This window comes from Argiope bruennichi, chromosome 8, assembly GCF_947563725.1.
Source record: "Argiope bruennichi chromosome 8, qqArgBrue1.1, whole genome shotgun sequence".
Classification (NCBI taxonomy): Eukaryota; Metazoa; Arthropoda; class Arachnida; order Araneae; family Araneidae; genus Argiope; species Argiope bruennichi.
Window position 1 is genome coordinate 82,079,805 of NC_079158.1, and position 25,378 is coordinate 82,105,182.

General features: G+C 29.3%; 1 protein-coding gene and 1 long non-coding RNA gene across 2 annotated transcripts in view; both read left to right on the plus strand.

Annotated features, from left to right (window-relative positions):
* The first annotated feature begins 13,012 nt into the window (after positions 1-13,012).
* Positions 13,013-14,833, plus strand: LOC129981529 (uncharacterized). Its single transcript, XR_008785319.1, has 3 exons — positions 13,013-13,760; positions 13,860-13,946; positions 14,486-14,833. It is a non-coding gene; the product is annotated as an uncharacterized LOC129981529 (long non-coding RNA).
* A 94-nt stretch (positions 14,834-14,927) lies between these two features.
* Positions 14,928-25,378, plus strand: part of LOC129981530 (uncharacterized) — a 227,116-nt gene continuing 216,665 nt past the window's right edge. Inside the window, exon 1 of the mRNA XM_056092394.1 lies at positions 14,928-15,116. The gene's annotated coding sequence lies outside the window, so the exon portion shown is untranslated. The remainder of the gene's footprint in view (positions 15,117-25,378) is intronic.

Below are 25,378 nucleotides of genomic sequence, written 5' to 3' on the forward strand. Positions count from 1 at the left end.
AAATTCATGAAGAAAGACAATGGTATATATATATATGTATAGAAATGAATTAATAATTGATAAGTATATATGTGATTGTCCTTGTGGAGAAAGATTAATAATTAGAAGTGAGGATAAAATTGAATAAAAAAAAATGAAGACTTATTAGTTGTAAAATAATAATAATAATAATGAGAAAAACAATTTTATATTCATGAATTTTTTAATATTAAAGTAATGGTAATTTACTTTTTCTTTTTTGTAAGAAAGAGAACTGTGTATTACTAAATGAAATAAAATTTCAATATGAATAATTGAATACTGACTAGTACAAAACACATAGCAAATTTAAAATTATATAGACAAGAACAAAAATTTTAAATGTGAAATTTGTAGCAAATTGTCGATAAAGAAGAAAATTAAAAAAACATACAAATATCCGACAAAAACTAACGTGAAAATGCTAATAGATTGATAGTTTATACCTTTTATTTAAAAGATCAAATACTTGAAATGTCGATTTTTCAAAAAAATATTGTAAAATAATATGATTTAGAATTCTTCATCGGAATTTAGAAAACAAAAATGCATTTAAATCAAGCTAATGTGAAAAATTCAGGAATTGAAGTTAAAAAAATATGCATAAAGATGGCGCACATAACTTCAAAGCATTATAATAGTTAAAACAGAAAAAATAATCTACTTTAAATATAAATTTACACTGAATTTGTGCATAGTATCTCCATATGGCTTATGGACCTTTATTTTAAAGTGGATAGTGTTTCAAAATAAAACATAGTTAAAAATTGGTACATAACAAATTTATATTATTACGAATACAAAGTTCTCATTCTTCTCTAAAGGATGAAATTACTTTGCATGGCAACAAAAATTATTGAGTTTTAGTTTGAAGCATTTTTGTAGTATTGTATGAACAGGATATTCGTGTACTTTAAATATTTTCCTGACAAATATAAAAATAACACGAAAATTTTATAAGTACCATAAATTTTATGTATGAAAAATATTTATTTAAAATATACATTTACGCATTTTATAACTTTTTTCCTATGATATTACCAAAAACAGCTTTTCCTATGTTAGCTATCTAACAGCTAAGCTATTAACTGTTTTGTTTCTTTTTTGATCTAATTAGATGACTTTTTCCATTTTGAGAATGTGTTGTCTTATTGCCTCAATTAAGAATCCATAAAATACTTGATTTATGGACGTTTCTTTAAAATTGAATTGAAGCGTTTTTGAATGATTTAATTTCAGCTAATAAGCTTAAAAAGCATTAACTCGATGCCCATACGTTACACAGCCTGGAACAAATAAGGTATTAAAATGATCACGATACTGTCCAATGATTTTTGTATATTAAGGCTGGTTGCATATCAAATCCATTACTTTGGGTCAAACATCAACTCCCTGATGAAGCAAAGTATTTGGAGACTGGACTGTCATCTTGAGGATGGGATTTCTAACTGTGCATTGTTTTAATAATCTGGCAATTCTTATATCCTTGATCATCACTCATGTAGCTTCAAAATTAGACGTTTTATAACAATTCAATCCAAAAAATTGCATTACTAACTTTTTGTATCTTATAACAAATAATTATTTTTCAAATAAATCTATGCAGGAATATGCTCTTTTAACTTTTTCCTGTACCATTTTCATTCGAATTTTCTAGAACATAATCTTAATAAAAATTCTTCCATTGACTGTCTTAAGTCTCGCAATGGCGTGTGTTTGGGCTCGTTTCTTAAATGACTGTAAAACAAACATTCTCATCTAACAAACACAAACATTCTCATCTTGATGGATACAAGTCACGTAATATTTCAGTCAGTAACAATCACGCATCAATGAAACCATGATGTTATTTGTTTATACACTAATGCAGCACTTCGTATAATTTCATTGATTTTGGAAATGTCTATTTCTACGTAATTTAATTACTGTACGAACAACTATGATATTAATTCTCTACCTACAGAAAACTGTGAATTTGTAAGAAGTTTTATTTGAAGTTTATACTCGATGTGAATAGAAATCATCTATTTTCTTTTGTGCGACAATTTTCCTGAATAATTTCCTTTGACTTCTTTATCAATGTTTCCATCCATTTATTGATATATATTTCAGGCATTACATTTTCATCTGCAATGTTTAATTAGCTATTTTATTATATCGCTTATAACATATGAATTATATTCAAGCCCGAAAGCGACGAATAGCTACTTTTGGAACTTATTTTTGGAATTTATTTTTGTTTTTATGTAAAATAAAATCCTGCCCTATAGCTCGTTTAAAGTTATAAGCGAAATCTAATTGAACTGCAAACACGGGAACAAACAAGAGAAAAACGCATGAAAGTCCGAAGCCCTAATTACTGTTCCATCTCTGATATGCTTATGCAGCTCTTATATAGCCACATGTCAATATTTAGTCATATAAAAATGTTTTTATGCGTGAAATCGTGTTTTCTCAGGAAAGACACCTCTATAGATGAACTTAAAAAGCAAAACCTTATCTAAATATCAAATTTCATCCAAATCGTTAGAGCCGCTTCCGAGATACACGAAATATATTTATATATATACCAGATTTGCTAGTTTAAAGTTATAAGATAAATATAAAAAGAAGGAATACATTCTGGAGGCATCTAAGAATGCCTCCAATTTATTCAAATTCGTATGCAAGTTCAAATTCTAGCTTGAAACAAATGTAAAAAATATTCATGTATAACAATAGCATGTAAAAAATTTAAGATGGGATAAATCGTTTGTGGTGATGAATGTATCAATGGCGTTTTAGATGTCTTGGGTTTCAAAATCTACATTTTTCTTTTCGTTAAAATAAATGAATTCTCGTATTTGTCAGTGTTGATAGAAAACAGATGCCTTCTCTATGATTAAGTTCTATATCTAAAGTATGATAAGTCCCTTTATAAAACTTCACATTCAGGAACCAAGGATCATGGATCTGAGATCCAATTTCACTAAAAATCTGTCATGTCTCTGGCTATAGTAAACATTAACACTCTTACTGCAGCATGACATGTACGTGCTTCACAAATGGTACAGAATCTACCTAACTGGATGATTCCTTTTTTATTATCTCTTGGCATACTATCTTCTAAAATCTTTCTAATTTGTGCACTGACAACGAGTCGAATTTATAAGAAAGTAACTCTCTGATTTAAGCTATTGAAAAATTGTTGTTGTTACTTATGGCACTTGCCGCGAACAAACCCGCTGTTCGAAGTCAGACAGCCGATTTTAGCCTAAGGGGGAGCACCTCTTGTTTTTATTGTAGAGCACACTAGGGCCAAGAGTACGACTTGCCTACTCACGCATCACTCATTCGCTTGCACAACCCCTTTTTACAGGAGGACACATTCCCACATCTCACAGATAGAACAGAAAGAACAATCATGCTCAAACCGGGACTCGAACCCGGGACGCCCAGATTACGGGGAAGACGCGCTACCCCTATGCCAGAACGCCGGCGCTATTGACAAATACCTCAATGTACTGTTCTGAAAGCCGAGTTCAAACTGCATCTTTCTCCTATACAAAATGATAGTCATATCCCCCCCCCTTTATTGCTTTTATTTTTTATCTATCAGATTATTTAAGGAATTAATTAAAATTAGCAAAATGTGACTCAGATTTAAACTAAAAGAAATTTAACTAATAATTCTTAGATTACATTCCTTCAAAATGAATGATAAATAAAATTATTCTGACAGTCATTTTGAAGAATAAAACATTAGATATATCATATTCGGTATCTGTAAAATATCCTCAAATGAGTAATCGATAAAAGATTGAATACTCATTATCAAATTCAAATTAAGAACCTAAAAGTTGGAGGAATCCATTAACAAATCATTAAATTGGAAGCAGAAGTGATGAATTACAAGTTCTGTACAGATATACAAAGGTGTATGCTTGATAATGATTATTTAAGCATACTTATTTTCTAGATTTGAACCCAAATATCTAATCACATTACTATCTCTTTTTTTTTTCTCGTGCCGCCTGGGGGGGGGGGATTCCTATTTCAAAAACTTAGAAGAAGAAGACTATACTTCGATATGTCTCTGCACAGTCTGAAACCTTTAGTTTTTATTTAAAAACTCTTTGCTTGAGTTAGGTATCTTTTTTAAGTTTCATACAGCATGAGAATAAGCAAAACAATTTCAAAATAGTTTACGTTTGTTAATTTCAGTAAAGAAATTTGAAGATAGTTTTATCTACGTTTCTATGGCGAGTGTCTTATGTTATTTTGATACTAAATACTTTCTTTCGGATAAAAACGAGGTAAGCTGTCTTATTTGTTTTGTTGTCGTAAGTTTTATGATAATTTGCATAATGAATTCGCTTTTATTTACTCTATTCTGAAAAGTTTTTTAAACTAGGATCCATTAAACATAAATGATTTCTTAATTACTCGTATTATGTCTCCTTGAAATTGAAGTTCCAGTTATGAAAATGGTATTTTTATTTAATATAAGACTAGGGTTACTACGGGTGGAAAAACGTTTTGTTTATGGAAACTTCAATTGATTTAGAAAATGTAAAGGTTGTCAAATTATTTGTTTGTATTATATTGCCTATAAAAGTATTAATTATTATAATTAGTCTGTCTGTGGATTGACAAACACGTCTCGGTTATTTCATTCAATTTGAGCGAGAGAGACGCACATAAATATTAAGGCGAATGGATATAAATATATTAGACTTATTAATTTTTCGCTGTGAATATCAATAGCCCTAGATTTATTACAAACATTTACAAAAATTTCATGTTTAATTTATGTGAATCCAATTTTGTTCATTCCTATCTGTATATTAATAATATGCGAGGGATACAATTCAGTTGTAGGTAAATAGAAAATCGCATTAATATACCCAATTGGCTAAAAATTCATACATTTTGAAATACCATAAAACTCCCATGTAATTAAAATATAAAAATTGAACCCTACAAAACAAGAGTAAGCTATAAGCGTAAAACCTCACACGAGATTATCGTTAAATCATTTATTTTATGGATTGAAGATTTATTTATTTGAATTACGTCAGAAAACGTGAGGTAATAAGAATTTTACAATAACATCCCTGTAAGGGATTAAAGAAAACATTTAAAGCTGTCGGGATATGAGAGCAAGTTTAGCAAGTTCCTAAAGGCAAAAGCTATTTCATTAAATTCAATCTAGATGCAATTAGAATTTAGATGCATCTAAATGAAGAAGCAATGCCCTAACATTACAATTAATAAACCATATATCATAAGTTCATTTCTATAAATTTTTGGAAATAATATTCTTAAGAAATCGCTTATTGAACTAAGCAGCTTCCTAACCTAGATTGAACCTAGTAGCTTCACTAGCACATTGAACATTAGGACTGTGTGTGTAACACGAACAGTACACACAAACAAAACATCCTTTCCTAACTTCATCAGCTCTTAAAATATATACATAATTTCACTCACCCTTCGTCCATTCTGTAGGTTCGAAATACTATCTTCCATCCCATTTACCGACATCCATTCTTGCACAATTGCCGACATAACAAATTATCAAGGGAACCAACCGTTAGAGCACCAAAAGAATTACGAGAACGGACGAATTCCATTGCAGCTGACTTTTAAAATAAGAATGCAAACGATTTCGCGAAGTAAGAATTCAGACGATTTTTTTTAAGCGCATACTGATAATTAAAAATTGCAAAAGAATATTTTCTGTTCGTATTCGCATTAAAAATAAAATTGGAGTGTCTTATTAATTGTAAAAAACTTTTATAATAAAGAACAAAATTAAAATCTTTAATCGATATTTATTTTAACATTTCTCATAAATAGTTGTAGTTCATGTACAACTCAACCATTGTAAAAAGTAGTAAACAGAACAGTATTAGGGTTGCTAGAAGAGCGTTCCGTTGGGTAGCAATATTGGCGACAAACTTTGGGGGCACACTAATCTTAACTTCAACCGTTTGTCATCAAGTCGCACATAAATTATCTAAAAATGTGTGCTTTCCTTGAACGTAATAATACTTTCTAGATCATTGAATAGGGAAGAAAGCAGCAAGACGCAAAATTTATCCGATATGATAATGTTATTGCCATAATATAATAATGCTCAAGATAACGTTAGTGCTATACGTCTTCGGCGAAATCTGTTGCGACTTGTGATTCAGCACATAATAGGGACCTATGGTATTCAATTAGAGCATTTCAATCTTCCTGGTTTTAAGCCTATTTTATCCTTTGGGAATTAGCTGAGAAAAACTAACACTCAATTTGTTTTTGAAATGTGTTGTTTCCCATCTATTGTATTAAAACCGTGAACCCTGTTTATGAATTATCATTGAAACCATCATTCTTCCCACTTTTGGATCCGCAAACTTAGATGCAAATAATCTATTTTTCAATCCTTAATAAGTCTCGTGAATCCCCTTCATAGAAAACTATAATTATAAATTTTATTGATACTTCTGGAAAATGCAGTAAGTCAACATCATTAAATTTTGTTTCAATTCTTATGTGTTCAAAGTCGAGTTTTTGGACTTTGAACCTATTTTTACTGACAGATCCAAAACTAATTATACTGTGGGTATGTCTGAAGTTAACGCCAGGCTTTGATTAAAAGAACTTTGGTTAAATTATGAAATGTTATATACAAGTTTACAAAATGCTATCGAAGCACTTGAGAATGTTTCTCCATCAGGCCCTCTTTTAGTGCTGAATATAGAATTTTCTTTATTTAATAAGGAAATGGAATGTTTTTCATGAGAAAGTTGATAAAGCTGCAAAAAGCTCAGCAGCAATAAATAAAAATTCTCTAAATTACGCCTTGGAAATTGTAAAAATCTATCAATTGCGAATTTTTGCAAAAATGATATTCGTATAAGCATAAAATGTCTTGTAGATTTATTAAATAGTATATGCATCGTCTAACTTCTAAGCAGAAAAAATGATAAATTCTAAATTTCTACATATCTTAAATTCAAATAACTACTATACATTTTATGGCTATTAATTAGCAGCGACCAACAATTAATTATCCTTTGCTATATTAGTGTTTTGTAGAATTTCATAACTTATTTAAAAAGAAACTGAATATTCAAAATAAGCTTGTTTTCTTTGGAGTAACAATCAGATTTTTTCCTTTTCAGGTTCCATATTTGAAATCTTACTATATGAAGTGAAACATCTACATCTTCGCCAGATCTTGTTACATTAACCATTTATTAGCAATGTCGAGGACATTCTCAGTATCCTGTCAGTACTCAATCATATGGATACATCAGGTAAACTGCGACATTTTGGAAATTCCGATACTCGGAGCCGGCTTTTCGAAACATTGGTATTTTCATTCTAAATTGGACTATCATAAAACCCCAATGAATTTGGAAACCGCCAATGATTTCAAGTTTTTGGAAAATGAAAGAAAGATTAACTTGGGGAAAGGAATTTTGATAACAGTATTAGATTAAAAAATATCTATCGAAGAAGTTAACTCCATTGATTGAAGCTGTAGTTTATTCAAAATTTATTCTAAGATTTTGGTAAAATGATTTGAAAACTGCAGATAAGTTAATATACTTTTTAATTGTTTTTGTAATCATCGCAAATCATTTTTTAAACTGATAAAGTTAATACTAAATATGTCCTTTAAAAATGATGTTCGTTATGTTTAATCGTTTTATTTTAACCAAAAATGGTTTCATCCCGAATACAACAGCTGATGTTCGTGCAGCAGCAAAAAATTGGCTTTTTATCTTTGCTTTTGTTAAATCATATAACTATACCAATTTAAAAGTAATAGAATTTAAATAAATGTATTGTTAATGCTTCATTTACATATAAGAGTATTAAGCGGGTATGATAAACACAATAGAAAAAATTAAATGGATGCGCTTCAATTTATTCTTGACAGGTTTACCTACTTGCGTCTGTTTTCCATTGAACTGCAGTTAAATATCAAATCTAAAACTAATCTTTTCAATAATTAAGTTGAGCTGTGTCAAACTATATCTTGTATGGTATGCAGAAACGGTAGATATTATAGGAATAATTGTGCAGTCTAACCCGACCTGAAGAGGTTAATTTTTGTTCTTAAAGTGGAAATAAAGGTTTAAAAGAATAGTGAGCTTCTAAGAAATTTCTTTTCTGTTACTGCATTTCCTTTAAAAATCAATCTATAATTTCTTAGATACCAGAACTATACCAGTTTCCCGTAAATAATAGTAAATGTTTGTAGATATCATCTTAGTATAAATATAATTTACTTGTTCTTCTATCACCCGACTTAAGAAAGAGAACCCAAATTCTTCGCTGGAATATCTTGCTATATCAAGAAATCCTTTCTTAACCGTATCGCCCATTTTCCCGTTACATCGCTGGTAGATTGATTCCTTTACAGAATCCTGCAGAAAAAAGTTTTAAGTTTGGGGGTTTGGTAAATATTTCGGAAATTTTAAGAACTACGCCGTTGATGATTAAAACTGATTAACTTCGAAGTGTCAAAAGTTGCAAGTTGAATCACATTTCTATAAAAATAGATATAATTTATCTCGTTTCTATCAGCTAGCCCTTTCATTTGCATAGATTCACATTTTTACGCTTTTGAACATTTTGTATTTTATAGACATTGGTTTTATTACAAATTGATACAAATATTTTAATTTCACGAATGTGGCGTAGCTTTGCCAAAGATGGCTTTTGTGCCATAAAAATCAAACTCAATTCATTTGCATTGATCTCCAAGATATACTAAATTGTTCCAAGTGGAAAATTTTCCAAAGTGAATTGGATTAAGATCTCGACGTTTCATTTAATCAATGATAAATGTTGCACATTGACGGAAGTTTAGCATAATCTCTTTAAAATTCGCCTTTATCCCAAATTTTAATTAAATCCTGCATTAAGATCTATGAAACAAACTCAGCGATATATTCATTCTATCATTTTCAATCTTAATGTCATATGTGCATCTTGGGTGTTCAGACAGCGATTTGCTATATTTATTTTAGAACTCAAAGTGACAGAGGTGATCTTAACTTTTTCCAACCATTTGTTATGAAAACTAAATACTTAATACAAAATCTCCTTTGGCCATAAGGCTGCGATACGATTTTTGATGTTATAAGTATCTAATAAAATTTCAAAGCAAAATATGTATTGAAATAAAACGAGTTATTAGCGGTTTTTGAAAATTTAATACGCTTCGCGTTAAAGAATTTTTTAACTGTTCAAATCGAACTACAAAATTTATAGCAAACATTTTGCACGAAAATATGGAAAGTTGATACAGAAGGTTGCAATATTCAAAATAAGGATCTCTGTTTACTTTGATTCTTATTAGGATATTGGTCTACGCCGTATAATGTACCATACTTAATTAACACTTTTGGCACTGTCCAACTTGAACCCAAACTTGATTGCTATATATGGGTCAAAGATGAAGGATGGGTTGAGGGGGGAAAATAGCACTACTATAGGCAATATAAACTAATTTTAGTTTGTAGCAATGTGAATCTGATAAACTGCTGCTAGATTAGTTGGCAATTCATGGAGTGAATTGTTTTACTATTGAAAATATGGTGCTAAGAAATTATCCAGTGTACAGTTGGAAAATTGAGTCTTGGCAGTATATTGTAATTAATAGGTTTACCGGAATCGGTAATGAGTGGAGGTGTACGGGCTGTCGGTTTGGCGGAATGGGTAATGAGTGGACGTGTGCGGGCTGTCGGTTTGGCGGAATGGGTAATGAGTGGACGTGTGCGGGCTGTCGGTTTGGCGGAATGGGTAATGAGTGGACGTGTGCGGGCTGTCGGTTTGGCGGAATGGGTAATGAGTGGACGTGTGCGGGCTGTCGGTTTGGCGGAATGGGTAATGAGTGGACGTGTGCGGGCTGTCGGTTTGGCGGAATGGGTAATGAGTGGACGTGTGCGGGCTGTCGGTTTGGCGGAATGGGTAATGAGTGGACGTGTGCGGGCTGTCGGTTTGGCGGAATGGGTAATGAGTGGACGTGTGCGGGCTGTCGGTTTGCTGGAATGGGTAATGAGTGGACGTGTGCGAATTTTAGTGTTTTTCGTATTAATGGTTAGGCATTGGAGTTTGGACGGAATGTGTGTGGAGTGTGGCATTGGAGTTTGGACGGAATGTGTGTGGAGTGTGGCATTGGAGTTTGGACGGAATGTGTGTGGAGTGTGGCATTGGAGTTTGGACGGAATGTGTGTGGAGTGTGGCATTGGAGTTTGGACGGAATGTGTGTGGAGTGTGGCATTGGAGTTTGGACGGAATGTGTGTGGAGTGTGGCATTGGAGTTTGGACGGAATGTGTGTGGAGTGTGGCATTGGAGTTTGGACGGAATGTGTGTGGAGTGTGGCATTGGAGTTTGGACGGAATGTGTGTGGAGTGTGGCATTTGTGTTATAGTGAAACAACTGATAATCTTGCTGAGTAAAAATCAAATGGTACTAAAGGAAAGAAATTTTATCACGAGCGAAACTATTCTCTAAGCAATATTACTTGTACCGTTTTGTTTTTGTACCTCGTATAATTTCAGAGTGTAATCGTTTTAGTGGAATAAGATCTCGCGAGATTTATGCAGGTAAAGCATCTCACTGTAGGGTCTACTTTTATTCTCTTAAAGACGTCTCCATTCGTTTCCTAATTGATACCCTGTTTCTTTTATGAAATACTTTAAGATATAGAAATCCTTTGACTTATAATTGCGAAAGACTGCATATCAAAGAAATCTCGTTTAGAAATTCTTCGATTCAAAAGTCTAGATGTAAAATCTTAATATAAAATGTAGAATAACTCTGTTCTTATTACTTCATATGATTTTCTTTCAGAATCAGTCTTTCAGGAAATTCATATTGTTTCGGAATTCGATTTTCAGTTCATAAATATCTTATCTAAGTAATTGTAGGGTAATGAAAATGATGTAAAGAAAATACAATGTAAACTTTACTATCTGATGCAGTAAATATTTAACTTTAAATGTAGTAAATTATAGTTGGTTTAGGCCAAAATTACAATGAATATATTAAAAACTGTATTAACGAATATCTAAGGATTTAATTTACAGATGTTAAGGAATTGTCTTTAAAAAAAATTGACTTTCCTCTCAAATTTACAGAGCATAAAGAATAACTCTTTTCCTATTCCTATGCACAACCTGTTTATCACGCACGAAAAGAAACGTTCAAAAAGAAAATGGAATTAATATTTGAAGATTTTCAACTAGGATCGATATACTCTATTCCATCACTACGAATGAAAGGCTAAATGATATAAATTGGAAAAATTATTGTCATTTTTGTAGAAATCTGAATATATTCCAAATTTACAGTATAATGTATATAAATTATCAAAAATGGCACGTTCTTAAAATTTTCCGTATTTTTACCAGCTTTTAAAATTCAAGTTCTTAATTACTTATCAAAATTGTCAGAAATTTGTCTTTGTGTCAAGTCTCGTCTAGCTTTGCAGGACGTATCGAATTTAACTTTTCTAACCTACTAGGAAAATTCGAATTATTTCTTTGCTAATTACTAAATTTCCAATCCAGAACCAATAGCGATGTTAAAAAATTTAAAAATGAACGAATTGCATATTTGACTTTAAATGTTAATTCTCCAACAATGTCTCGAAATGAGTTTTTAAATCCTTTTGCCCTTATTTCTGTTATGCCCTGAAATTTCTGCTTGTTGAGAATTTTTATGAAATATTGTTAATGTTTACTGTTTTGAAGAATCTAGCAGTAATTAGAGCTCTTTCATTATCTGTTCTACAATTTAGAATGTGGAAATTAGTTTGAAATTGGCTTCGTCTTTCAGTCATGATTGTTATATTTAAATTTCCCTAGCGTCATAATTATTGCATCCACTGCCCTCCTAAGTTCTACATACCGTTTAATATTCAGTCAAAAATAGTCCTAATTTTAATCATTAAAGAATTATTTATGAAATTGCTTACTTAATAGCTTTATTGAAAAAATGGAGTGGATAATTTATTCTCAGTTTAGGATTAATGTAGATATATATTAAACTTAATTTAGCTTAAGCGATTGCTATGTTCACCGAATACAAATTTCGGATTGGATATAAAGATTTAAATTAGTTTTTCTTTTAAGTGTAAAATGATCTATAAAAAGCAGAAGTAAAAAGCATGTCCAACTGCAAAAACATCAGAACTTTTGTAAAGGGATGAAAGCATTAGTGCACTAATAATTTTAAAATTGTTAGCAATAAGTACAGCTATAAGAAACGTACAATAAAATCATTTAACAGCAGTTTTCAAATTAGACTCCTTAAATTTTTGAAATTTTGTAGTGAGGAATAAGATTTAAGCAGATTTTTATCCATTTTAAAACTTTTCTATTGAATTTTATTATTCGTCACATTCGAAAATTAGCATGGTTTTCACCTGTAAAAGTATATCAAATATGTAGAAAGGACTTGAGAATGATTATAATCGTGGTTATTCTAGATTAATTTTAATGACGGGAAAAGTTGTATCTTAAGTTCCGTAGAATCGATTCCGAGTATCGTGATTCCAAAATGAAGTCGTGCTTGATGTTCCAATGACATTGAGGAGTGGTCATCCACAAATTCGTCTCGGAGCCATCGTCGAAGACGGAGCAAGAAGGTCGAAGAAGTTATGAATTTTGAAAAAATTCTAATTGTATGTTCATGTTTGATTTGTTGTGGAATTGGAAGATAAATTACTTGAGCTGTAATTTTTACGAAATATTCTGCCTTTTCTGAACCTACTCTTTTGATGCTGATGGGAAAATCTTTTGAAAAGTAATATCTTCCTCAATCATGACCTTACATTCGCATGTAAGAGATTAGCATTGAAAGACTTGTTCACATATAAATGTGTATGTTCCATGCATTGCATTAACTGTCACATCCGTATATTGATTCTACAATGAAAGATGTATTCAATTATTAATCTTTCAGATTTAGTCTTTTAGATGATTATTCACTGAGTAATTCCCACTTTCTTCAGACGTAACATATCTTCACCACTTTCAGTTTTGTGATTGTAATTTTAACTGCAAGAACCTCATAGGAGTTATTCCCAAAATCGTTGTCTTATTTTCTAAACGGATAGAAAGCAAAATTCGGGAATCGAACAATTCATACAGAAGAGTAATGAAAAGTAAAATGTTAATCCGTAGAAAGACTGCATCTTCAAAATTAAACTTTACTTCAAGTTGCATGCTAAATATTTAACTCCTATGGACAGTAAAATCCTGTATTATATTTTTGAAGTGAAATCTTTTGAAGTAATCAAGATGTTGAGGATGAAATGAGAATCTAGGAAATTTGTCTTGAATTAGATTTGGGAATAAATGAAAGCAATCGTTTTAATAAAAAATCTTAAGAGAGTATTCAAAATTGCGGGAACAAGATTTTGCTGATCAAATTGCATAACAATCTACATTAAAATCTCGAATCTTCAAACTCAAATTACAATGGCTATTGTAATAATAGTAGCATTTGGTATAGTTTTCAAAGTTAATTTTACCTTTTATGGAAACTTCATCTACTTGAATATCCGAGGTTAATTATGGACTTTTATCTTCAACCGTTAAAGTTGACTTCTGATATTATTGTGAACATTGGAAATGGTGTGCAAAATAGAGTGCTTTTCCATTCACTCAAGATTATATTAAAATCCTGATATAATGTAATCCAACAGACTAGTGATGGTTCAAATTTCATGAAACTTTGCCAGGTAAGTTGTCTCATTTTTAAAATGAAGTAGAAATGATTATATTCCAGTAACTTTTTGAAGTTGAACATTACGTTAAAAAATATTCTAATTCATTTTCAGTTCCTGATATTATGGCAGATTTCTGCGAAGATGAAACTGTTCTCTCGGTCCATTCTGATGTATTATATGAGGGAATTATGTGATGGGGTGAGTGCTATCTTCATTCCAAGGCCTCCTGGGTCGGTTCATATGGCCTTCTGAGATTAATTGAATTGCTAGTATTAGACCTTGATAAGTTGCTAAATTTCGATAGCAGTATGAAATGAAAAGAATATAACAAATGCATTTGTAAATAAAATTGTATTGCCATTTCACACTTCAAAATTTTTAAAAATCTATCGCATTTAATAACTTCAAATTCGTTTTCAGAACTAAACTAATGTTTCAACAAAAGTTTCTGGGGAGAACTTGTTGAGATATCAACATATTTAGAAATATTATTTAATTCTAAATTTTAGGAATTTCATTATGAAGAAATTCAGTTTCGAAAGTCGTTGAACTTAATTTACCTACTGATTTGACCTTATTGAATACTAAATTTTTACATTAATTTCCATCACCCTTAAAGCGCAAAAGCTATTTTTGCTTATGAAAGTGTTAATTTAACAGCATTACCAATAATCATATTTTCATCTTCTGTTTACAGTGTTTAAATCATTAATTCAGTTATTTCTAATTGCTTTCAGATTCTAATTGCTCAATGGAGATGTAATGTTTAGAAGGAGGCCAATTTATTCGAAGCAGTCTGAAATGATTTCAAAATCGCCCAGCATTTCTTGGAAGGTTTAATCATGGAACTTCTTGGAACCACGTATTATCATATAGAACCATATCACCTCCGACGGAAAAGATTTCGAGAAGAACGTTCCCTCTGCCACGAACAATCATGCAACAATTTCTACGCCGTCACTGAATGCTCAAATTACATCCCACAAGGAAATCTAAAGTACTCTTTTTCCTCGAAGAACTCATTATTGCCACCGTTATACAGCTGGAGAAAAGCGTATTCCGATATTGTGCATCTACTTTTACGTTCAGAGTTCAAGTTCTTCATTTGATACTGGATTTCCAAAATCCCTTATGACAACGTGGAATAAAAAAAAAAAAATCCAAGAGGTGACTCGTGTATTCCGCAATGCAGTTGTGACCAACTCCCCAAGTGCTTATTACACTGCTTTCCACTTCGACTCTCATCGTGGTCATTTTATCGACTTTTGAAACATTGTCTGCGTCAATGGCAGTTCTTCCTATCGTATCATGACGATGCTCTATTGATGTATATTCGGTTTCCGAAGTGCAAAATCCGCTGTTGGAAGGGTGAGTGAATTTCTGACATTTACATTACTAATGAAAATCGTCCATCAAAAGTTGACTGAAATTTTAACATCAATGAATATGCATCATATGTTATAAAGCTGTTAGTTTAAGTATTAATCGATAGTTAGAAATCTCTCTATATACCGTATAAATGTCTTATGTCAATAAGTTAACATTTTTACTGTAGTTCCACATTGAAATATACTTAGAATGTTTTGTAGTATGTATTTTCAAAGATTTGATATTTTCAATGTAAAATTCCTTACTTTTAGAGTATTACAAAATTTTTATTGAAATGTAACATTGCTTGTTTTGTGAGCTAATGGATATTTTGCCTGTCGTGTATTGACGGTGCGTTTGGTACGTCCAAATCAATATGCTATTTAAAAAACCCTAAAATATTTTTTTGTTAAAAATATAATTTACTTTCAGTGAAACAAAATACTATTTAAATATTTAACAAATTATTTTTCAAATCCGACTGAAACGGCTTCAATGGCAATCTTAAATTCTGATAATTACCAGTTTTCGTCTATACCTTCAACTGAAATTCCCAAGAATACTTTTTAGTGACATCGCTACTTTAAGTAAAATAAATTAGCAATTTAACCTTTAGTCACAGTTTTTATAAAGTATGACGAATGATTATATTAAATTTCTTACTAGTAGCTAATTTATCAAATTGCAATTATAACAGATTGCCAATAACCAACTGATAGCAAGAATTGCCAATTCTAACAGACGCAAAAAACATGAACTTGTTCTTGTATCTGCCATATTTTTATTTCCTTATAAAATATAAGGAGAAAAGTATAAAAAGAAATGTATTTATCCTGAAAGTGATTTGTCAGTTATTTTAAGTAATTGATTGCAATTATCCGTTTATCTGTTTAGTTTAATCTATTTTATATAAAATTTATCATTGGCTTAAATATTCAATCAATACAAAATGGTAACTAAGCTTTGCATTACTTTATTAATCTTCATATCTGCATTTCATGATTGGTGTGCATTTCTGTCAAATAATAGTTCCATTTTGTTCTAATTTCACTTTTAATTACTAAGATTGTAAGTGAAAGGTCCTTGATTTCCCATTTTATGCCTTAAAAATCTCAGCTTTGGACTGAATTGTTTCTACTAGTCCAGTTCTGGAAAGATAAATTTGCAATATAGATTTAGATTATAATTCAGATATATAAAATGAAGTTTAATTCTTGTTTGTTTCATGAGTGTTCAGGAAACGATGTTTTTATGTATAAAGATGTACTCGCTGTTAAGAAAAGCATGAAACTGATGTATTTATTTTTCAAATATTTGTTGTAAAAAATGAAAGTAATTTTGATTATCAATTAGTGAAATTATATGAAATTAAGGTGTTTGCGAAGCTTTAATCAAAAATTTACATTTTAAAATTTTTAATGATGTTTAATCTTGTAAATATCCTGCATTTTTGTGATATAAATGCATTAAATAGCTTCTCTCTAAAATTTAACGTTTCTTTTAAAATAAGTGAATTTTGCTCTTGAATAGCTATCATAATGGGTATTTTAGTAAATGGTGGTTAATTCTAAAAATTGGATAAAATTGAGCTCAAAAGAATAGAATAATTTTAACTATGTTCTGCTTTTATCTGCAGTTTAATACGATTTTATTTATTCCCTCAAATAATTTTAAGTGATTTTATTAATTCTAATTTCAAAATTTTCAGTCATTTTACTGATAGTCAGCATAAATAACTTTCCATATTTGCTGTATCCCTTGATAAACCCCTTGCATTTAAAAACTTTTTATCTCAAAATACTTTAATTTGTCATAAATTTTCAGTAATATTTCTAGTTTTAAGAAATTAACGCCGTAAAATGGAAAAAGTCTTTTCTGAACTTAATTTCCAGTAAAGGATGAATGTTGGCTGAGGCGCCCAGCCAAGCAGGAGTCCTTTTGAAATGCAAAACAAATGCATATGATCGCCATGCCTGATCACCATGGTGATCTGTATGCATCGGAAAGAAACGTGATGTATTTACACTAGTAAAATTTCGGGAAAAATTGCATACGAATAACCTTTTTAATGATTAAGTTGTCGATATTTTATTTCATGCAGAAAATGGATACAGCAAATTATTAATAGTGTAAATGTAAGATATTTCTCGTTTTTGTTACATTTCCAGTATGACACTGAATTTATTTTTTCTTAGTTGCTTTTCTTAAAGTTTAGAATTTGTAGAAAGGCTTTCCTAGAAAAGTGTTTTATTGAATTGTTAAAAATTTGTTTTCTTAAGTCATTTCTTTTTAAACGCCTGAGCCATTAAATTATAGGAATGACTTAATATTAAATTATCTGTCAAATACTAAATAATTCCCAACAGTTTTAGGCGATTGATTTATTTTATGAAATTCTTGAACGTTACTCTTAAGTAAAACTGTCAAAATGCATTTTGCCATTTTTTATAGAAATGTAAGGCTTCAATCGTCTGTTATTTAAGATATTATGAACTTGTGAACCATACTTTAAGCTCTGTATAACAAACATGTAAATAAATCTCCTTGTATTTTGCAACTTAGTTGTATTTTAATTTTTTAATGTTCCTTATTTATACTAGCACTTACAAGGTAGACGCAATATTTTTCACTATTCAGCTTTTTCCTTCGTGGAAGTACAGATGCAAAAACAGATTTAATTTTTCTTATAGGATAATAACTGTAGTATCGCACCCAAGTAGTTTAACGATCTGTGTGCTGCTAATGTAAGATATCAAGGTACGGTGGGGGGATCTTTTCTGTTCTATTGCATCATATATGCTGAAAGTAAATGTAGCATTATTGTATAAGACGGATATGGGTAATGGACGTCTTTCAAATATTTTGAAAGGGAGGAAGGCTCCTTATTTCCACGAAATTCCTCGTGTCGAAAAAGTTTGGAAATTTTTCTGTTGGAAACATAGTACGTAACTTATAAAATATCAGAATATTGGATATTGATTACGATACGAGCCAATAAAAACATTGATACAGTAGAAGTGAATATTTGAAATGTTTTCTAATCTCGAAAATTTGTTTAAATCAATAAGATTCATTGGGTAATAAAATAGATTCCTAGGAGTTCTAATGAATTATAGTATTCATTCCCCAATAAGAAATTCAATTAAAATTTAAAATAAACATTACAATTAAAATAAACAAATAAGAACCTTCTGGGATTATGTCTTTCCTTTTTGTATCGAAAACCAAGTGAAATTAATATTTCTTGTAATCAAGGCCGCATGGCGGAGATCCAACTTAGAAAGCAGTCTCATTGTTAAAACAACGTAAATGAAAATTTATAGAATCGTAACGTCCCAAGAAATTTTTTAAATTCAAATTTTGATAAACCAACTAGTATTTTGGAGATTACATAATCATGTTCATGTTATGTACTTCCTTATTGTCATTTCACTTAAAAATTTGAACAAGTCTCTTCCCTTTTAAAATCGCAACTAAACCGTTAACTTTCCCTTATTAGTACAAAAAGCCCAATAACTTCGTTTCGATATCTTTGAAAAAATTGATCAGCATTCAGAATATGGAATAACATCTTGGAGATATCGTACAATAGCCTTTGCTGATAAAGTCTATTTGATTTGAAGCATGTCCAAAAATTTTAAAAGGATCGAAAGTCGGAGTGTTGAGATTTCGTCTATTATAAATATTTCTCAACTTGTTTAATATCCACAATGAATATTTTAAAAATTATGATTCAGTAGGGAATTCAGTGCAAATCGAAATTTCGTGCTTAATGACAACGCATTTTATATAACTAATATTGTAGGAAAAAAGTGTTTCGAAATGGATGAACGTTGAAAATGTTCCATCGTACCTTATTTCTGAAGTAAACTATTAAAAAGGCAATTACTTCGAAATTTAAAAATAAATTATTAAATCTTTCACATGCAATGACGCATCTAACACGTGCATCGAATTACTGAGTTTCGATTCTGTTAAATAAACGTAGTATAAAATGCGACAATCGGTAAAAGGATATCAAGGATATTTCGGATATTGGTTATAGGAATTAAAATAATATCCCAACAGGATGTGTCATCTAATTACGAAGTACAATAGTAAGTCGAATTAAAATGGTACTTTAAATTAAATAAACTAGTTATCGGAAAATAAGCCAAATCTTCATATTTTGATCAGCAATTCGAGCAATATGTTTGCAATGCAACTCAAATAATTTTCATCGTACGCAAGGAAAATCTTGCAGCATATGCTGAAAAGAATCGCATCTAATTTTTAAATCTTTATGAGAATCAAATCTTTGCATGGCATCACTCGAAAATATTTTTTGGAATTTCAGCTGGTGAAAAATCGCTTTTGTGCCGATTTCGGAATCTCTGTAGAAAAACGCCAAAAATTTCCTTAATTTTTATCAAATTTCTAGTTAGAATTTTTAAAGAATTTGTACTAAGTACATATCTTCCAAAGGATATCAGTGCTAGATTGGATGGCTCTAAGCATAGTAATAGTGGTAAAAATTATAATCAAAGCAGGAATTGGATATTTAAGTATTGTTTGAATTTTTTCGAAACTATTTCATCATTTTTTAGGGGGGGGGGGGTCAGTAAATATATAATAATGACATGGTAAACGGAATTCTTTCCAAATGTTTACTTTAGAAGCCGAATCTGTACTTATTGGTTTTTAGACTCGACATCTCTGAAGATCAGCTATGCAAATAGAAAAATGTATGTTAAATCAATAGAAAAAAATTTTTTGCCATTGGTTGAAGTTGGGAGAAACGAGTACCATCTTGGGTGTTTTCTTCATCAACCACCATGCAGAATTACTTTTAAGATCACTATACATAGATTATATGTTTGGTGGACTTTAAATAGCATCTTTTTAATGGAACAATAATTAAGAATCTTTTAATAAATTGAAAGAATATTATTTATAACTTCGGATCGTTATTTTGCATTAATTATTTTGCGTTTGCCGCTGTCAAACAACTATTTCTTAATAGATTTTAGCACAAGAAAACGGCAAAAAATACGATTAATTTCTTATTTTGTTTTTGCTTATGAAATGTCTTACACAAATGTTAAACTTATTTATAAATGTATGAACTTGTTGGGTTTTATTCTTTTTTAGTTGAATATGATTTCTATTATTAGGGTGTGAATAATAAATGCCAAACGATCGCTGTTCTATTTCGTTTTATAATTTGTGGAGTTGTGGCGTTTTGTAACTAATAGATGTTCGCGTGCATTTTGCTATCGTGTCCTTGAAGTACTATGACTTATTATCCATATGACCTTGATATTTTTTGTAATTTTCCGTTGTTACTTTCTCCTTTAGAAATCATTGTTATCGTGCGAAATGCATTTTGATCTATGCTGGAATAATGGAACATAAATTTCACACAATCAGGTTTGCATTCCTTACAATGTGGCAATACGCCGGTATTTCTATTCTGAATATATTTAAAAGTTAAATATATTCAAATATTAAAATATTTGTTTATAATTTCATTGATAGGGGAGAAAGAAAGCAAAAAAAAAAAAAAAAAAAAAAAAACGTTCCAGTCGAAAGAAAGTCAGAATTGCAGGAATTATTTTAATAATTTTATGAACCTTTACTTAATAATAAATCGTAAATTTTGTTTTAATATAAAGCTTTGATTAAAGAAAAAAATATTGCACTTAAGTCTTTAATGAAATATTATATATAATAAACAATAGGAAACTTTCTTGCAGTTTCTTTTCTCCCCTCCCACCATACAAATTTCTATTAATCACGCTTAATTCAGATATGTTTATAAATTTACTTGAGAAATAATGCACATAAATAATATCCCTGATAACAAAATGTCCAACATTGTTACGATATCCTCGCGATATTGTCCGCTATACAAATAATCGATTAACACCTAGAAGATATCGTAGAACGTCTTTTTCTAATAGATATTAGAAACAATTAATAATGAAATTGGAAAACTCGGCATTTATTATGCGTATTTGAATCCACTCGCTGTATTGTTGCTTGACAAGTAATACTATTATGACAAACTTGAAATTTTTTACAGAAGAAATTTTTCTCAATGAATAACAAATAATTCTGATTCTTCTTCATATCTGATATGCGCATGCAGCTTTGTTTAATTAAAAAAAATCTAAAGGAATTTTTCGCAGAATGTTTAACCAATTCTTTCCCTAAAATTTTCAAAAATGATGCAAGTAAATTTGCTTGTAAAGCGATCTATGAATTTTATTTGTATATTAAATTTAGTTGATTGAAATAATAATGATAATGAAAATGTATATTCGATATATTTCAATATTTGTAAGTTAGAATGTATGAATACCATCCTAATTTACAAATATTAGAGATGGAGAATCTCTCCAATCTAATATTTCTACTTACAAATATTAGGTTGGAGATGGAAAGAAAAAATATACTTAAAATAATGCAATATTTTAATTCCACAATAAAATTAAAATATTTATTATAATTAGTAAGAAGTAGCAAAAGAATTTTTTGTAAAAATTTCTATGAATTTCATAAAAATATAAAGCTTTGATCAAAAATCATTTATATCCTACAATCGGAGAGGATGAAATAAGCTTTCACTTTAAAAGTGTCCAATCAGTGTCCAACAGAATACTCCTTAAATGAAAGATCGATATCTATATTGATGACTATTTTATGGATAAACGAATATCGTTTTTTTAATGAGAATAAAAAAAGCTACATCGAAATGATTTTCAAAAACTAAATTGGAGTTTTCTTTTATTTTAAATGTTTTTTCAGTAAAAAATACCAATTTTTTTCAAGGTTATTTAAAAATCTTGTTCTAGATTTTGTTAAATAATATAACTGTTTATGGGAGAAAACAATATTTTTGGCATAAAATTTAGGAAAGAGGCAATCAATGCCACGGAGCAGTCGGAGAAAGAAATATTTTGAAAGTGATTAATAATTGCGAATAAGATTGTTATTCAGCCTCTACAAGAAATATAAATTCTTTTCAAAAATGATTGATTAATCTTTAAATTTTTTTAACTATGAAGAAAATTGAAATCTTTCAAGAATGGACTTGGATTTTCCTCGTTGTATAATGAATTTCAGATTTTCGCAATGTTTGATACTGAACTCAAGCTTCTTAGCAAATGATATCATCTCTAAAAGTTGTCCAAACTTCTCTAGGTAAAACGATACTATGAGAATATTATTACAAAAGTGTGACACATCTCGTGTTAGCAGGAAACGAAAATTGTGTTTACAAGCGATTTTGAAAGTTTTCATTTTCTTCTGGAACAAAAATAATCATACGATTCTTTTAAAATATTTATCTGCGGCCAATTAATATTTGCGCATAATTAATTATGCATCTGAAAGCGAAGGGTTCTTAGAAAAGTATCAGCGAAGGAAATCGAATGATGCGATGATTTCAACTTATTCATTCCAAAGCATTTGTAATTATTGTTCGTTTACTCTGTACCGTAAATAGTTTAGTGTAGCAAGGTGCTGCTGTAATCACTAAGGTACGTGCTGGCCTCCAGTGGTAGTAATTGTAACTAAACTTAATTTTTCAATTTTTTTTTTTTTTTTAAAGAAAGATAGAGGATTTTTTTTCCTTTAAAAGCTAATACAAAAAAAAAAAAATTTTATGCATTTTTAGTTTAAAAGACAGTTGTAGGTTATGTTTAAAATTTTTATGACTTAGTTGAATTTTTTTATTGCATGGGCTGCCATCTAGTAGTAAAAGTTTTAATCAAGTTTAGATAATCCAAAAAAATGATTACATCTGTTTTTATATAAAAATATTAAATAGAAACCTTTCCTTCAATTGAAATTGCTAGATTTTTTTTTATTATAATCATTATTTATATGCTCTGCTTCTTTTGATCCTGTGATAAATTAGTAGTATTTTAAATTCATTTCTGCATTTGCTCAATACAAATGCAGAAATGTGTTATTTCGTATTTTTAAATATAATCAAAAAGTATTTAATTATAAATTTTAAAAAATCTGAAATTTGTTATGAATTAATATATGCATTGAATGAAAAGATATTATTATGAACAATTTTCAACGTTTCAAATGTAATGTTTCAACGTTCAAACGTTTTCAAATGTAATCCGTCATTTTTATAATTTTGAAATTTAAGTGACTATCAGGAATCTTTCAAGTTTTTAATATTTTTAATTGATAGAAATATTTTTTAAAAAAGCATTGGAAATCAGTTACTGATGTAGAGCTGCATGTTTATAAGATATAATTTTTTTTTTTTTTTTAGTGACTAAAATTCTATTATTGTTCTCTTTAATACTATTTCATTTTTCTGATTAAGAAACTTATTACAAGAGATATTCGGTAGCCAGAAAAATAAAAATTTAGGTATTGATTTTGTATCATGAAGTTCTTTATTAGAAAAGCTTAATTCAGATTAAATTAATTTAGAACATATTAATTCAGTGTTGGAAAACCATTTAACTTATGGCTCTCATGTATTCATCTTTATTATTAGTCGAGACAGATGATTTTAAAGAATAAAGCATGTCGTCAAATGAAAATGCTGTAAAATCTATATTTCTTTTTAATGCATTATTTAAAAATTACATTTTCCATAAAAACCTTTCACGATATAGAATCATACTGATGTGCTCGAATTGAAATTATTTATAAACTTCTTATTATATAATTTTTGACTTTTCCAAACAGATTCAAAATTAAGTAAACTATAGAAAATAATCAAAATTGTGCTCTTAATTGTCGTTACATAGTTATGCAGTTTCATTAATGCTTAGTAATAAAACAAGACCAGACATTACTTCAGTTCATAAACTTCAAGTTATGTTTTCCATCTTTTATTCGCTTTAGAAAACCGTTATTTTATTTCAATTAATGATAAATATTTGGTATTAATTGTTTTAAATATTATTGGATTTTTTTAAAGATAAAATCGTAAAAACAATGTTAGATATAAAGGTAAAATGATCATTTGTCTTCTATAAGCTGGAACGCATTCCGGTTTATGAATTATCAATTTATTTGAATTATTGAGACGAAATTGATAATATTTAGGTACTTAGGAATGCTTAAATAATTGAATTTAAAAATTCTATTTCAAAAGAGACAATCGGATAGACACATATTCAAAAAACATTATAAATATAACAGTATGATAAAACGAGCTAATCATTAAAGTAAATACTGGCATGTTGATTAGCTCGGAATATAAATTATTAGACGCCACACAAAAGAAATAAATGCATTTTTATTTATTTATTGCAATTTAAGTAGCTTTAAAATGTTTAATATTTTTATTCTACTTTTTATGGCGTGGGTTCGCCACTGTAAAAAATAAAAGTGAAACGCACGAATTGTAAATTCATGAATATTAAATCTACAATTTTTTTTAAGGATAGATGATAAAAAATACACTTATTTTTATCATCAATCTTAAACAACACTTATTTTTATTATATTATAAAAATTGAGTTTGTAATGCGATGCAAGTAACATAAATGAAATTATATACTTATAGGAATGTCAAGCTATTGAAGGAATTTTAATATTTAATATTTAAATATCCAAACTATGTTGATAAATTCGTTATTTTAAAACACTAAAATTAAATTCTCTAAAATATTACGAAAATATCTTAATTTTTTTTCAGAATAGCACAATTTCATAGTACATGTTTTAAAAGTGATTTCCAACAAAGAAAAAAAAGCTAAAGAAATAATTTTTCTTTAGTAGAAGAAGTATTTTTTAGTACTTCTATTAGTTCATTTTTTAGATTTTTAAAAATTTAAATGTCATTTATTCACTTTTGATGTGCAAACTTCTTTTTTGGACTTGTTGACTTTGCATTTTTAAAAATAGCCATTTAATAATTTTATGAAATAAATATTTTATCTTAATAAATAAGAACTGAAGTATGTTTCAATTATTTCTTGTAAAAAATACTAGGTATACATTTAAAAAATTACCCTCTTATATATTTTAAAGACAAATTGTTCGAATAAGATTATAAAAATAGTTGAAGTAAATTTTTAAATTTATATTAAAAATTATTTATACGAAACCCGTATATTCTCAAAATTTGATAACTTAAAAAATCTAAAATGTTAAATTCTTACCGGTGTAATTGAAGTATTCTACCAATTTAGAAAAAAAAAAGGCAGAGAAGCTCAATACTACTATAAATTATTAATCTAATATTAATTTTATTTGTACATTCTCTCTCTCACTTTCGCAATCTCTTGAAACAAAAT